At 44.3% G+C, this 15,794-nt stretch overlaps 1 gene segment (V, D, J or C); it reads left to right on the top strand.

Moving 5' to 3' along the window:
* The window catches only part of LOC134929547 (Ig kappa chain V region Mem5-like), an 802,999-nt gene that overhangs the window by 628,694 nt on the left and 158,511 nt on the right, over positions 1-15,794 (top strand).

Genomic DNA, 15,794 nt, shown 5'->3' with positions numbered 1-15,794 from the left:
TGAGCATTAAACATCGGAAATATCAATTCTTGCAATTAGTTAAACAATTTGTTTCTCAACATCAGTCAATCATACACTGACCAGATAAAGATAATTTATTTGACAGCAACCGATGATCTCAGCTGTTTCTTTCTTTTCTCTCTTGAGATGGGTAAAAAGGGTTAATATATATAATAATTAATTAATATATAGGCATATTCATATCAACAAACCAACATTTAATTTATATAATTATTGTTGTAAACTGAAATCATAAACAATCTGATATAGTGAAATACTTCCTACATTCACTACTCTATTCCAGGAATTATAACAATGTATACCACCTCCCCTCTAATGTCTAAACTGCGCAGGGATAATTGGCCATTACGTTGGTGCACATGAAGTCTCTTTGAAATAAATCCATGACGAGTAAGGCGCCGTTTGCTGACTCCGTTTTTCGTTTCTCAAACTTTATCACTAGGTAAATACTTTTGTGGAGTTCTGTTGCTGCCTGTAATGCAAGACGTTTCTATTTCTCTGAAATATCGGATTAGGCGGAATGAATCCAAACCCATTGAAAAGCGTGATGATTAAGAATATATGCTGTATTAATAAACTTGCGGTTAACTATTCTTGTCTATCCTTAACTTCGCTAAATAGTATCATAAGAATGCGTATTTAAGTAAGTTGGAGAATTTAACGTGAATTAACTCTTCTCTTGTTATCTAGTTACAGCGAACTGAGGAGTCCCTTTCGATCTACTACAAATGATACAGATGATGAGGTGATCTGCCTGTTAAGTTCTGTTTCTGCGCGGTATCTGAGGTAAGTCTGACTTTAAGCGTTATTAAAATAACAGTTCTCTTCAACTAACTGTTTCTTTGAAATAGACATTAGTGCAGGCCCTTAATACTCCTTTGGTAAGTCAAACTCCTCACAATTTGTGAATACGCAACAGTCATGCATCAATTCTGAGGTACTATTATATATCCCCTTCAGTGCGAGTCTACAGCTGAACAGTCTTTAACGGAGCACTGCACTAACTTCCCCTTCAATGTAAAGACCCTTGCTGTGTCAGTCTCTATGCAGGCCCACCCCTCACCATGTATGGAAAGATTGGAGCTGCCTACCGTCCTCTCCTCTCTTTTGGTTGAAGTGTCACTCACGGTCTCCGAGTCCTCCTCCGGAGTGAGATTGGTGAAGCTGTGCTTTGCCGCCGTCCGAAGGGTGTCGCTAGGAGGACGGTCTTTACCCGCTCTGCAGCCGCCGCCCGCCTCCTCCTGAATTTCCGCTATCGCGGGTTGCTTACCGGAGCCATGTAGATATCACTACAGACGGGAATCACGTAAGTCTATTTTGTCCCTGCAGGGTCTCGGGCATCAGCCGTGGCTCTCTCTTCTCCTCCGCTCATCCTCACACACCAGCCGCGCAGTCCGCACTTCTCTCCTCTTACCTCAGAACTCTCTAACCGTTACTCCTCTCTCCCTTTTAACAGCTTTCCCCTTGGTTCCTGGATCAGTCCCGCTCACCCCGCGCGCTGGCTCCTCTTATTTTAGTGGCGCTCAGAGTTCCCCCATAATTCTTCCAGTGGACAAGTCCAGGGGCCACGAGCCCATAACCTTCCTGGGCCCTTAACTGCTCCGCCCAGACCATTTGTCCTCCATGAGGGTGATATATAGTTCATATAAGTCTTTGCCCTCTATGAGGGTATTATGCATTCTTAACAACATTTACCACTAAGTGGCATTAATAATAAATGAAACCACATAACCTTTACTTAATCGCTAACATAGTCATTTAATAAATATATATATATATGTGACTACATATGGTATTACTGTGCTATAATGTATCAGGGGCATTGCAGTGTGTGGCATAATGTGTCACAGACATTGTATGTGCTATAATGTATTAGGGGCATTGCAGTGTGTAGCATAATGTATAACGGGCATTGCGATTCCTGTCATAATGTGTCACGTGCATTACGGTGTGTGGTATAATGTGTTGGGGGCATTACAGTGTGTGCATATTGTGTCATGTGCATTATTGTGTGTGGCATAATGGCTAAGGCCATTGCAGTATGTGGAATAATGTATACTGGGCATTACTATAAGGAGGAAAAATTATAAATAATGTAAGGGGCATGAATCAGGATTATTTTTCTTTCCTGTGGTGGCTAACGTCTGGGCGTGCAGGTTGCAAAACTGGGGTATAAGGTAGTCTTTTCCTGCAATGCCATGCCCCTGTATGCAAAGTCCCGCCCATTTAAACAAAGCCACACCCCCTAAACGAAGCCACACCCATTTTTCGCACCTTCGGCATGTTTGTCCCTTTACTAGTGCCAATTATGGGGGGGGGGGGGTGGCGCCAAAGGATTTTTTGGCTTGGGGGAGAAAAATTTCTAGTTACGCCACTGACTGGTACCTTTGAAATTCTAGAGATTTCATGATCTTTACTTTAATTTGCTTAACACAAGACCTAGTGTGTCACGATCCAGGTAATTCCTTGTCAATATTTACCTTCCAAATGCCTCCTGAGACTGTCCCAGTGTTCCAAGCCTGGATTCCATCTGCACTGTATGTGTGCAGCACGCTGCATCTCATTGTCTCAAATCTCTTTACTGTGATTCTGGCAGCATCAGGGTTAAGCTTTACATGTAAGTTACAGACAATCTTTCCCTTCAAAAGATAACATGGGCGCACATATAGCTCATGCTGAGCATTGGGTAGAGCTGTGCCTGTAACATATGGCAAGTTGAGTTTCTTGTTCCATTAACGCCACACAATCACTGCAAAAAAGAAAAAATTGAGATTATTAGATCCTCCTCCTCCCCTTCCTCCTCTTCCTCCCCTTCCTCCATTCTCCCTCCTCCCTTGTGGAAGCTTCTTTGTACCTGCATGTGGTACCTGGATGATAAGATCATGCTTCAGCACTATGCCTGTGCTCTTGTCCTCTTCTAGGACTGTTGCTGCTGCCACTGCTCTGATGCCGGTAGGTGCACCTTGAGTAATGTTGTCAAGCTTGCTTGAGTGGTAGTACACTGGTCTTTGCCTTTAGTCCATATTTTTGCATAAGGACTCCCATGCATGGCCTCTTTCTTCTATAGTCAAGTATTTCTAGGGCTTGAGATGAGGCAACTGCTGCTTCCAATTGTTCAATTGCTTTATTCATCTGTTGCTGTGTGTAGGATGTGGGGTCTGGGACTCAGGGTCGACAGCACAAAGGTCGACACACTTTAGGTCGACACCAATTGGTCGACACACATTAGGTCGACAGGGTCAAAAGGTCGACAGGGTCAAAAGGTCGACAGGAACAAGGTCGACATGGAAAAAGGTCGACATGAGTTTTTAATGTTTTTTTGTGTCGTTTTCTTCGTAGAGTGACCGGGAACCCGAATTAGTGCACCGCGTCCCCTCGCATGGCTCGCTTCGCTCGCCATGCTTCGGGCATGGTGCCTTCGCTCCGCTACCGCTTCGCTCGGCACACTTTACCGTTCCAATCGTAGTCCACGTGGATCGTTAAGTATGAAAAGGTTCAAAAAAAAGAAAAAAATCATGAAAAACTCATGTCGACCTTTTTCCATGTCGACCTTGTTCCTGTCGACCTTTTGACCACGTCGACCTTTTGACCCTGTCGACCTAATGTGTGTCGACCAATTGGTGTTGACCTAAAGTGTGTCGACCTTTGTGCTGTCGACCTGGAGTCCGGATACCAGGATGTGGACCCTCCTCCCTTTCAGTGTTGTCATACAATGCTTGCATGTAGACTGATGCTAGAGGTATCTATTTTCTGTAGTGTCCTACTAGGCCCAGGAATGACCATCTGGCTTGCTTGACACTAGCTGGCATCTTGGCTTGCAGTATAAGTTTCTTTTCTCTCTTCTGTTAGATGTCGGGTACCTTGAGTGTCCTAGGAAGATTACCTTTTGCTTTGCTAGCTGCAATTTCTCCTTTCGAGGCTCTGCAGTCTTGTTCTTCCAGAAACTTCAGTAAGGACACAGTTTCTTTTTTGGCACCTTCTTCAGTGGTGGTGGCAATCAGCAGGTTATTCACACACAGTATTAGCTGTGTGTCTTCTGGATAAATCACTTGGTGGTGTAGCCCCTTCCCTGGGGTACACCAGTTTAGCAGTATTGCTTACTTTCTTCCACAACTGGTACTGCGGGAATGAGCCAATACTGAACTTCTGTGCCAACTTGCTTCTAAATGGTTCTGTACTTTCTTTGATAAGTTGCTGGAAAACTCAACTTCTGCTGGGGTGTACTGTATTCTCACTTGGATAAGCTTCAGTACATTGTGTTTCAGCAAAGTCACTGGACATGTCTTTCGAGGTCAAGAACTGGACTGGTATTGGTGACTGTAGTTCTTGCATCCCCTGTCCTTTTAAGTGTTTCGGATATCATCAGTTCTTGTGGTACCTCCCTCTGCTGTCTTCTGCATCTGCTGGCTCCAGTATGCATTAGACACAAATGTCCTTCTCCAGTGGGCAAGGTGACTGTAATCATACCTTCTGTTGTTTCTTCTGGAGACATTATGTTCACTGGGAAGAACCTGAAGAAGCTTGTACTTCATATTGGCAGAAGAAGCATCATTCATCTGTCTTCTGGATCTTCTGTCTTGTTCCTAATTATTTGCTTTAACTTTGGAGCTGCTGGTGCTTCAAATCTTCTTTTCATGGATTACCTCTGTAAGCTTGCCATGTAGTACTGACCACTGTCAGATGTCTTTCTTTGTCTGACTTTTCCTGTGAGAGGTAGACTTGTATAGCAGCTTTTATTTCATCTTACATCCTTGCTGTTATTTTCTTGCAGGGGTAGGGCTTGACTTCCCAATTCAGTTGCTTCGATGGCCTGATCTGTAAGTACTTGTGGAGGAATCTGGTTGTGCATAAAAAAACAGTTCTTGAAACCCCTGTGTCTCCTGTGGGTAAAGTCACTTGCTGCTGACACAGGGGCTGCACACCCTCATACTCTGTCATCTCGTGTGTGCTGTTTCACATATGGCTGGTCAGAAGCCTGTTGCCGTGCTTTTAAAACCTGTTCTAAATTTACTTAACAGGGTCTATACATATCATACACTTGTTGTATGTGTTTAAAGAATGCAGCAGGATTCTTTTTCCTCATATCTGGTAACTCATGTACAATTCCCAACATATTAGACTGAAACCATGGTATGTAATGTTCTCAATCAATATGTTTGGGGCTGTAATGTCTAACTCATTTTCTCCTGCATTAAAACTGCATTACCAGAACTTTTAGTGTTTCAAATAATAGCAAAGTAAATGAGTACTATGCTACTGTCCTAACAGCTGAGAATTATTTTTCTAAACCAAAACTAAAATACTCATTGCATATATGTAAAATGACTTATGGAAATATATATAAATCTGCATAATTATGCGTAATCACCCATTAGTATAATTTGCAGTAGCATGTTCTATAAAACTTACTGCTTTTTAATTATCTTTGAAATCTTGTAAGGCATTCAGGAATAAAATGACAATTATTTTTCTAATGCAATTTTTGCTTACTATTATATTATCCATATTCTGTAGTCATAAACATTTTACATCCGCATGTAATTAGTCACATAGACCTAACAGGTGAATTATTACCTTACTTCCCATCCCCAGCCTGTATATTTACAGAGCACATAGAATAACAGATTATAATTGATAATATTACTATTACGAAAAACTTTGTTATATCAATTATCTAATTTTTCCAATTTTGTAATATTTTGGATTTACACACTGATACTTTGGCCCTACGGAACTAGTTTTTGTGGCTTCCCTGCGGGATTTACAACATAAATGGGCTGTAGCTCTGTATGTTTACTTTGCCTGTCGGTTCCTTTCTCTTTGCTATTGCAATCTAGACGATGTATTGCTATGCATAACTTGGTCTGAGAACATTCACATCTCCAGGAACCTTGCTTATAGGGAGTAACCCTTAACTCTCCCTCATTACCGCTTCTAGCAGTACATGCTGTGGGCAGTATGTCAGACTTATCAGGTCTGCATTTTTCAGACCTAGGGACATTACAATTTTGAAAATCTCTATTTGTACATTTCCATCCTGATACTTTTGTATAGACCAGGGAACAACTTGGACCTACTGTTCTTGTGGATGACATATTAAAATTATTCTGGAGGTTGGGTACAACTGAACCATTAAGTATTTTTAACACTCAAGTATATTAAACTTAGGTAACATTAACACTTAAGTACTTTTCCAAGTATCTATATCCAGGATCTAAAGGATCATGGGATATGCAGCTATGTGCTTGATTTCCTGAACTAGCAAGGAAACTCAGGCACTCTCTACCGATATCACTTGGTTTTGGAATAAAGTGACACCCCATCAATATATAAACACTTTCCACTGAGTCCGTAGTGTTTCTCTACACTCCTGGTTCAGCTCAAAATGAAATAGCTCTCAAGATAAAAGGGCCCTGCCCCTTCTTTTCTATAAATGCCACACACAAACACTCTGAGCATACATCTTATGTCGATATGTATATACACTTTTAACTTGTTATTTATACAGGTGATGTATTGAACCTTAAAGTCCTGAGACAGTTATGCCAATTTCTTAACAGTGTCAGTAAAACCTTTACTAATTGCTTCGAACTTCATCCATTGGCTAGGGTCCAATGTCCCTTCCAATGGGAAGTTTTATCCTTTTAAAAATCACAACTACCCCTTTAATTGCCTTCCACCCCCCCTCCCTATTACCATACTTGCCTACCTGACCCTCTCCATGAGGGAGAAAATGCTCTGTTCCTGGACTTTCCTGGTAATGTATGATTGCCATCACCTGTGGTGAAACACCTTTCTTATCAATTAACTAGCTCACCACAGGTGATGGCAATCATACATTACCAGGAAAGTCCAGGAACAGAGCATTTTCTCCCTCATGGAGAGGGTCAGGTAGGCAAGTATGCCTATTACTGACAATTTCCAGAGGAGACCCATCCCCAGATGTTGCTACTCTGTGCCCCCACCGTGTAAACGAATGATCAGTTCAATTTGCTATATCCTTCAGGGTGCAAATATTGCCCGCACTATGTAGTATCTTCAAAAGTCAGTCTACCTCAGTTTAAGAAACCTACTCTTTCAAACATCACACTTATGCCTTTAAGTGCTTGGTTATAGAAAGATTTTTCATGGGAAAGTTTGACCAAACCAACAATCAAAGGGTCAAATGAAGCAAACACTCTGGATCCTAATCTCTGACACAACAAACCAAAACTTTGATATTGCTGACTGGACTCTATTTAGTCCACAAAGACCTGTTTAATCACAGAGTCATGCGTTTGTTATACTCGCTAGGATTACCTTTATCAATAATAATCTTAACTAGTGATGAGCGGGTTCGGTTCCTCGGAATCCGAACCCGCCCGAACTTCAGCTTTTTTTCACGGGTCCGAGCGACTCGGATCTTCCCGCTTTGCTCGGTTAACCCGAGCGCGCCCGAACGTCATCATCCCGCTGTCGGATTCTCGCGAGGCTCGGATTCTATCGCGAGACTCGGATTCTATATAAGGAGCCGTGCGTCGCCGCCATTTTCACACGTGTATTGAGATTGATAGGGAGAGGACGTGGCTGGCGTCCTCTCCGTTTAGAAATAGATAGAGAGTGAGAGTGAGACACTTGATTTACTGGAGCATAGGAGTACTCAGAGAGTGCAGAGTTTTACTGATAGTAGTTAGTTATACTAGTGACTGACCAGTGACCACCAGTGCAGTTTTATTATTATTTAATATAATCCGTTCTCTGCCTGAAAAAAAACGATACACAGTGACACAGTCACATACCATATCTGTGCTCAGCCTCAGTGTGCTGCATCATTTATGTATAATATCTGACTGTGCTGAGAGCTCACTGCAGTGCTCACACAGCTTAATTGTGGGGGAGACTGGGGAGCAGTTATAGGTTATAGCAGGAGTACATATGTAACAGTGCACACTTTTGCTGCCAGAGTGCCACTGCCAGTGTGACTGACCAGTGACCACACTGACCACCAGTATATTGTGATTGTCTCCCTGAAAAAGTTAAACACTCGTCGTGTGGTGTTTTATTCTATAAAAAACGCATTCTGCTGACAGACAGTGTCCAGCAGGTCCGTCATTAATATAATATATACCTGTCCTGCAGTAGTGATATATATATATTTTTTATATCATTATCATCCAGTCTATATTAGCAGCAGACGCAGTACGGTAATCCACGGCTGTAGCTACCTCTGTGTCGGCAGTCGCTCGTCCATCCATAATTGTATACCACCTACCTGTGGTGTTTTTTTCTATCTTCTTGATACTAGTAGCTTACTTTAGGAGTCTGCAGTGCTGACAGTGTCCAGCAGGTCCGTCATTATATAATATATACCTGTCCTGCAGTAGTGATATATATATATATTTTTTATATCATTATCATCCAGTCTATACTAGCAGCAGACGCAGTACGGTAGTCCACGGCTGTAGCTACCTCTGTGTCGGCAGTCGCTCGTCCATCCATAATTGTATACCACCTACCTGTGTTTTTTTTTCTATCTTCTTGATACTAGTAGCTTACTTTAGGAGTCTGCAGTGCTGACAGTGTCCAGCAGGTCCGTCATTATATAATATATACCTGTCCTGCAGTAGTGATATATATATATATTTTTTATATCATTATCATCCAGTCTATACTAGCAGCAGACGCAGTACGGTAGTCCACGGCTGTAGCTACCTCTGTGTCGGCAGTCGCTCGTCCATCCATAATTGTATACCACCTACCTGTGGTTTTTTTTTTCTATCTTCTTGATACTAGTAGCTTACTTTAGGAGTCTGCAGTGCTGACAGTGTCCAGCAGGTCTGTCATTATATAATATATACCTGTCCTGCAGTAGTGATATATATATTTTTTTTATATCATTATCATCCAGTCTATATTAGCAGCAGACGCAGTACAGTAGTCCACGGCTGTAGCTACCTCTGTGTCGGCAGTCGCTCGTCCACCCATAATTGTATACCACCTACCTGTGTTTTTTTTTTCCTATCTTCTTGATACTAGTAGCTTACTTTAGGAGTCTGCAGTGCTGACAGTGTCCAGCAGGTCCGTCATTATATAATATATACCTGTCCTGCAGTATTGATATATATATATTTTTTATATCATTATCATCCAGTCTATAATAGCAGCAGACGCAGTACGGTAGTCCACGGCTGTAGCTACCTCTGTGTCGGCTGTCGCTCGTCCATCCATAATTGTATACCACCTACCTGTGTTTTTTTTTTCTATCTTCTTGATACTAGTAGCTTACTTTAGGAGTCTGCAGTGCTGACAGTGTCCAGCAGGTCCGTCATTATATAATATATACCTGTCCTGCAGTAGTGATGTATATATATTTTTTATATCATTATCATCCAGTCTATACTAGCAGCAGACGCAGTACGGTAGTCCACGGCTGTAGCTACCTCTGTGTCGGCAGTCGCTCGTCCATCCATAATTGTATACCACCTACCTGTGTTTTTTTTTTTCTATCTTCTTGATACTAGTAGCTTACTTTAGGAGTCTGCAGTGCTGACAGTGTCCAGCAGGTCCGTCATTATATAATATATACCTGTCCTGCAGTAGTGATATATATATATATTTTTTATATCATTATCATCCAGTCTATACTAGCAGCAGACGCAGTACGGTAGTCCACGGCTGTAGCTACCTCTGTGTCGGCAGTCGCTCGTCCATCCATAATTGTATACCACCTACCTGTGTTTTTTTTTTTTCTATCTTCTTGATACTAGTAGCTTACTTTAGGAGTCTGCAGTGCTGACAGTGTCCAGCAGGTCCGTCATTATATAATATATACCTGTCCTGCAGTATTGATATATATATATTTTTTATATCATTATCATCCAGTCTATAATAGCAGCAGACGCAGTACGGTAGTCCACGGCTGTAGCTACCTCTGTGTCGGCTGTCGCTCGTCCATCCATAATTGTATACCACCTACCTGTGTTTTTTTTTTCTTTCTTCTTGATACTAGTAGCTTACTTTAGGAGTCTGCAGTGCTGACAGTGTCCAGCAGGTCCGTCATTATATAATATATACCTGTCCTGCAGTAGTGATGTATATATATTTTTTATATCATTATCATCCAGTCTATACTAGCAGCAGACGCAGTACGGTAGTCCACGGCTGTAGCTACCTCTGTGTCGGCAGTCGCTCGTCCATCCATAATTGTATACCACCTACCTGTGTTTTTTTTTTTTCTATCTTCTTGATACTAGTAGCTTACTTTAGGAGTCTGCAGTGCTGACAGTGTCCAGCAGGTCCGTCATTATATAATATATACCTGTCCTGCAGTAGTGATATATATATATATTTTTTATATCATTATCATCCAGTCTATACTAGCAGCAGACGCAGTACGGTAGTCCACGGCTGTAGCTACCTCTGTGTCGGCAGTCGCTCGTCCATCCATAATTGTATACCACCTACCTGTGTTTTTTTTTTCTATCTTCTTGATACTAGTAGCTTACTTTAGTAGTCTGCTGTGCTGACAGTGTCCAGCAGGTCCGTCATTATATAATATATACCTGTCCTGCAGTAGTGATATATATATATTTTTTATATCATTATCATCCAGTCTATACTAGCAGCAGACGCAGTACGGTAGTCCACGGCTGTAGCTACCTCTGTGTCGGCATTCGCTCGTCATCCATAAGTATACTAGTATCCATCCATCTCCATTGTTTACCTGAGGTGCCTTTTAGTTGTGCCTATTAAAATACGGAGAACAAAAATGTTGAGGTTCCAAAAATAGGGAAAGATCAAGATCGACTTCCACCTCGTGCTGAAGCTGCTGCCACTAGTCATGGCCGAGACGATGAAATGCCATCAATGTCGTCTGCCAAGGCCGATGCCCAATGTCATAGTACAGAGCATGTAAAATCCAAAACACCAAATATCAGTAAAAAAAGGATTAAAAAATCTAAAACAAAATTGTCGTCGGAGAAGCGTAAACTTGCCAATATGCCATTTACCACACGGAGTGGCAAGGAACGGCTGAGGCCCTGGCCTATGTTCATGGCTAGTGGTTCAGCTTCACATGAGGATGGAAGCACTCAGCCTCTCGCTAGAAAAATGAAAAGACTCAAGCTGGCAAAAGCACAGCAAAGAACTGTGCATTCTTTGAAATCCCAAATCCACAAGGAGAGTCCAATTGTGTCGGTTGCGACGCCTGACCTTCCCAACACTGGACGTGAAGAGCATGCGCCTTCCACCATTTGCAAGCCCCCTGCAAGTGCTGGAAGGAGCACCCGCAGTCCAGTTCCTGATAGTCAGATTGGAGATGTCAGTGTTGAAGTACACCAGGATGAGGAGGATATGGGTGTTGCTGGCGCTGGGGAGGAAATTGGCCAGGAGGATTCTGATGGTGAGGTGGTTTGTTTAAGTCAGGCACCCGGGGAGACACCTGTTGTCCGTGGGAGGAATATGGCCATTGACATGCCTGGTGAAAATACCAAAAAAATCAGCTCTTCGGTGTGGAAGTATTTCAACAGAAATGCGGACAACAGGTGTCAAGCCGTGTGTTGCCTTTGTCAAGCTGTAATAAGTAGGGGTAAGGACGTTAACCACCTCGGAACATCCTCCCTTATACGTCACCTGCAGCGCATTCATCATAAGTCAGTGACAAGTTCAAAAACTTTTGGAGACAGCTGAAGCAGTCCACTGACCAGTAAATCCCTTCCTCTTGCTGCTGGCGCTACTGCTGCTGGCGCTGCTGTTGTTGCTGCTGGGAGTCGATGGTTATCCCAGAGGGGAAGTCGTAAGACCACTTTTACTACTTCCACCAAGCAATTGACTGTCCAACAGTCCTTTGCGAGGAAGATGAAATATCACAGCAGTCATCCTGCTGCAAAGCGGATAACTGAGGCCATGGCATCCTGGGTGGTGAGAAACGTGGTTCCGGTATCCATCATTACTGCAGAGCCAACTAGAGACTTGTTGGAGGTACTGTGTCCCCGGTACCAAATACCATCTAGGTTCCATTTATCTAGGCAGGCGATACCGAAAATGTACACAGACCTCAGAAAAAGACTCACCAGTGTCCTAAAAAATGCAGTTGTACCCAATGTCCACTTAACCACGGACATGTGGACAAGTGGAGCAGGGCAGGCTCCGGACTATATGACTGTGACAGCCCACTGGGTAGATGTATGGACTCCCGCCGCAAGAACAGCAGCGGCGGCACCAGTAGCAGCATCTCGTAAACGCCAACTCTTTCCTAGGCAGGCTACGCTTTGCATCACCGCTTTCCAGAATACGCACACAACTGAAAACCTCTTACGGCAACTGAGGAAGATCATCACGGAATGGCTTAACCCAATTGGACTCTCCTGTGGATTTGTTGCATCGGACAACGCCAGCAATATTGTGTGTGCATTAAATCTGGGCAAATTCCAGCACGTCCCATGTTTTGCACATACCTTGAATTTGGTGGTGCAGAATTATTTAAAAACGACAGGGGCGTGCAAGAGATGCTGTCGGTGGCCAGAAGAATTGCGGCACACTTTCAGCGTACAGGCACCACGTACAGAAGACTGGAGCACCACCAAAAACACCTGAACCTGCCCTGCCATCATCTGAAGCAAGAAGTGGTAACGAGGTGGAATTCAACCCTCTATATGCTTCAGAGGTTGGAGGAGCACAAAAGGCCATTCAAGCCTATACAACAGAGCACGATATAGGAGGTGGAATGCACCTGTCTCAAGTGCAGTGGAGAATGATTTCAATGTTGTGCAAGGTTCTGCTGCCCTTTGAACTTGCCACACGTGAAGTCAGTTCAGACACTCCCAGCCTGAGTCAGGTCATTCCCCTCATCAGGCTTTTGCAAAAGAAGCTGGAGACATTGAAGGAGGAGCTAAGACAGAGCGATTCCGCTAGGCATGTGGGACTTGTGGATGGACCCCTTAATTCGCTTAACAAGGATTCACAGGTGGTCAATCTGTTGAAATCAGAGCACTACATTTTGGCCAACCGTGCTCGATCCTAGATTTAAAACCTACCTTGTATCTCTCTTTCCGGCAGACACAAGTCTGCTGGGGTTCAAAGAACTGCTGGTGAGAAAATTGTCAAGTCAAGCGGAACGCGACCTGTCAACATCTCCTCCTTCACATTCTCCCGCAACTGGGGGTGCGAGGAAAAGGCTCAGAATTCCGAGCCCACCCGCTGGCGGTGATGCAGGGCAGTCTGGAGCGACTGCTGATGCTGACATATGGTCCGGACTGAAGGACCTGACAACGATTACGGACATGTCGTCTACTGTCACTGCGTATGATTCTCTCCCCATTGAAAGAATGGTGGAGGATTATATGAGTGACCGCATCCAAGTAGGCACGTCAGACAGTCCGTACTTATACTGGCAGGAAAAAGAGGCAATTTGGAGGCCCTTGCACAAACTGGCTTTATTCTACCTAAGTTGCCCTCCCACAAGTGTGTACTCCGAAAGAGTGTTTAGTGCCGCCGCTCACCTTGTCAGCAATCGGCGTACGAGGTTACATCCAGAAAATGTGGAGAAGATGATGTTAATTAAAATGAATTATAATCAATTCCTCCGTGGAGACATTGACCAGCAGCAATTGCCTCCACAAAGTACACAGGGAGCTGAGATGGTGGATTCCAGTGGGGACGAATTGATAATCTGTGAGGAGGGGGATGTACACGGTGATATATCGGAGGATGATGATGAGGTGGACATCTTGCCTCTGTAGAGCCAGTTTGTGCAAGGAGAGATTAATTGCTTCTTTTTTGGTGGGGGTCCAAACCAACCCGTCATTTCAGTCACAGTTGTGTGGCAGACCCTGTCACTGAAATGATGGGTTGGTTAAAGTGTGCATGTCCTGTTTATACAACATAAGGGTGGGTGGGAGGGCCCAAGGACAATTCCATCTTGCACCTCTTTTTTCTTTCATTTTTCTTTGCGTCATGTGCTGTTTGGGGAGTGTTTTTTGGAAGGGCCATCCTGCGTGACACTGCAGTGCCGCTCCTAGATGGGCCAGGTGTTTGTGTCGGCCACTTGGGTCGCTTATCTTAGTCACACAGCTACCTCATTGCGTCTCTTTTTTTCTTTGCGTCATGTGCTGTTTGGGGAGTGTTTTTTGGAAGGGCTATCCTGCGTGACACTGCAGTGACACTCCTAGATGGGCCAGGTGTTTGTGTCGGCCACTAGGGTCGCTTATCTTAGTCACACAGCTACCTCATTGCGCCTCTTTTTTTATTTGCATCATGTGATGTTTGGGGAGTGTTTTTTGGAAGGGCTATCCTGCGTGACACTGCAGTGCCACTCCTAGATGGGCCAGGTGTTTGTGTCGGCCACTTGGGTCGCTTATCTTAGTCACACAGCTACCTCATTGCGCCTCTTTTTTCTTTGCGTCATGTACTGTTTGGGGAGTGTTTTTTGGAAGGGCCATCCTGCGTGACACTGCAGTGCCACTCCTAGATTGGCCAGGTGTTTGTGTCGGCCACTTGGGTCGCTTATCTTAGTCACACAGCTACCTCATTGCGCCTCTTTTTTTCTTTGCGTCATGTGCTGTTTGGGGAGTGTTTTTTGGAAGGGCCATCCTGCGTGACACTGCAGTGCCACTCCTAGATGGGCCAGATGTTTGTGTCGGCCACTTGGGTCGCTTATCTTAGTCACACAGCTACCTCATTGCGCCTCTTTTTTTCTTTGCGTCATGTGCTGTTTGGGGAGTGTTTTTTGGAAGGGCCATCCTGCGTGACACTGCAGTGCCACTCCTAGATGGGCCAGGTGTTTGTGTCGGCCACTTGGGTCGCTTATCTTAGTCACAAAGCTACCTTATTGCGCCTCTTTTTTTCTTTGCGTCATGTGCTGTTTGGGGAGTGTTTTTTGGAAGGGCCATCCTGCGTGACACTGCAGTGCCACTCCTAGATGGGCCAGGTGTTTGTGTTGGCCCCTTGGGTCGCTTATCTTAGACACACAGCTACCTCATTGCGCCTTTTTCTTCTTTGCGTCATGTGCTGTTTGGGGAGTGTTTTTTGGAAGGGCCATCCTGCGTGACACTGCAGTGACACTCCTAGATGGGCCAGGTGTTTGTGTTGGCCCCTTGGGTCGCTTATCTTAGTCACACAGCTACCTCATTGCGCCTCTTTTTTTCTTTGCGTCATGTGCTGTTTGGAAAGTGTTTTTTGGAAGGGCCATCCTGCGTGACACTGCAGTGCCACTCCTAGATGGGCCAGGTGTTTGTGTCGGCCACTTGGGTCGCTTATCTTAGTCACACAGCTACCTCATTGCGCCTCTTTTTTCTTTGCGTCATGTACTGTTTGGGGAGTGTTTTTTGGAAGGGCCATCCTGCGTGACACTGCAGTGCCACTCCTAGATGGGCCAGGTGTTTGTGTCGGCCACTTGGGTCGCTTATCTTAGTCACACAGCTACCTCATTGCGCCTCTTTTTTTCTTTGCGTCATGTGCTGTTTGGAAAGTGTTTTTTGGAAGGGCCATCCTGCGTGACACTGCAGTGCCACTCCTAGATGGGCCAGGTGTTTGTGTCGGCCACTTGGGTCGCTTATCTTAGTCACACAGCTACCTCATTGCGCCTCTTTTTTCTTTGCGTCATGTACTGTTTGGGGAGTGTTTTTTGGAAGGGCCATCCTGCGTGACACTGCAGTGCCACTCCTAGATGGGCCAGGTGTTTGTGTCGGCCACTTGGGTCGCTTATCTTAGTCACACAGCTACCTCATTGCGCCTCTTTTTTTCTTTGCGTCATGTGCTGTTTGGGGAGTGTTTTTTGGAAGGGCCATCCTGCGTGA

The sequence above is a fragment of the Pseudophryne corroboree genome, chromosome 1, assembly GCF_028390025.1.
Source record: "Pseudophryne corroboree isolate aPseCor3 chromosome 1, aPseCor3.hap2, whole genome shotgun sequence".
Lineage (NCBI taxonomy): Eukaryota > Metazoa > Chordata > Amphibia > Anura > Myobatrachidae > Pseudophryne > Pseudophryne corroboree.
This window is presented reverse-complemented; position numbering and strand designations above follow the sequence as displayed.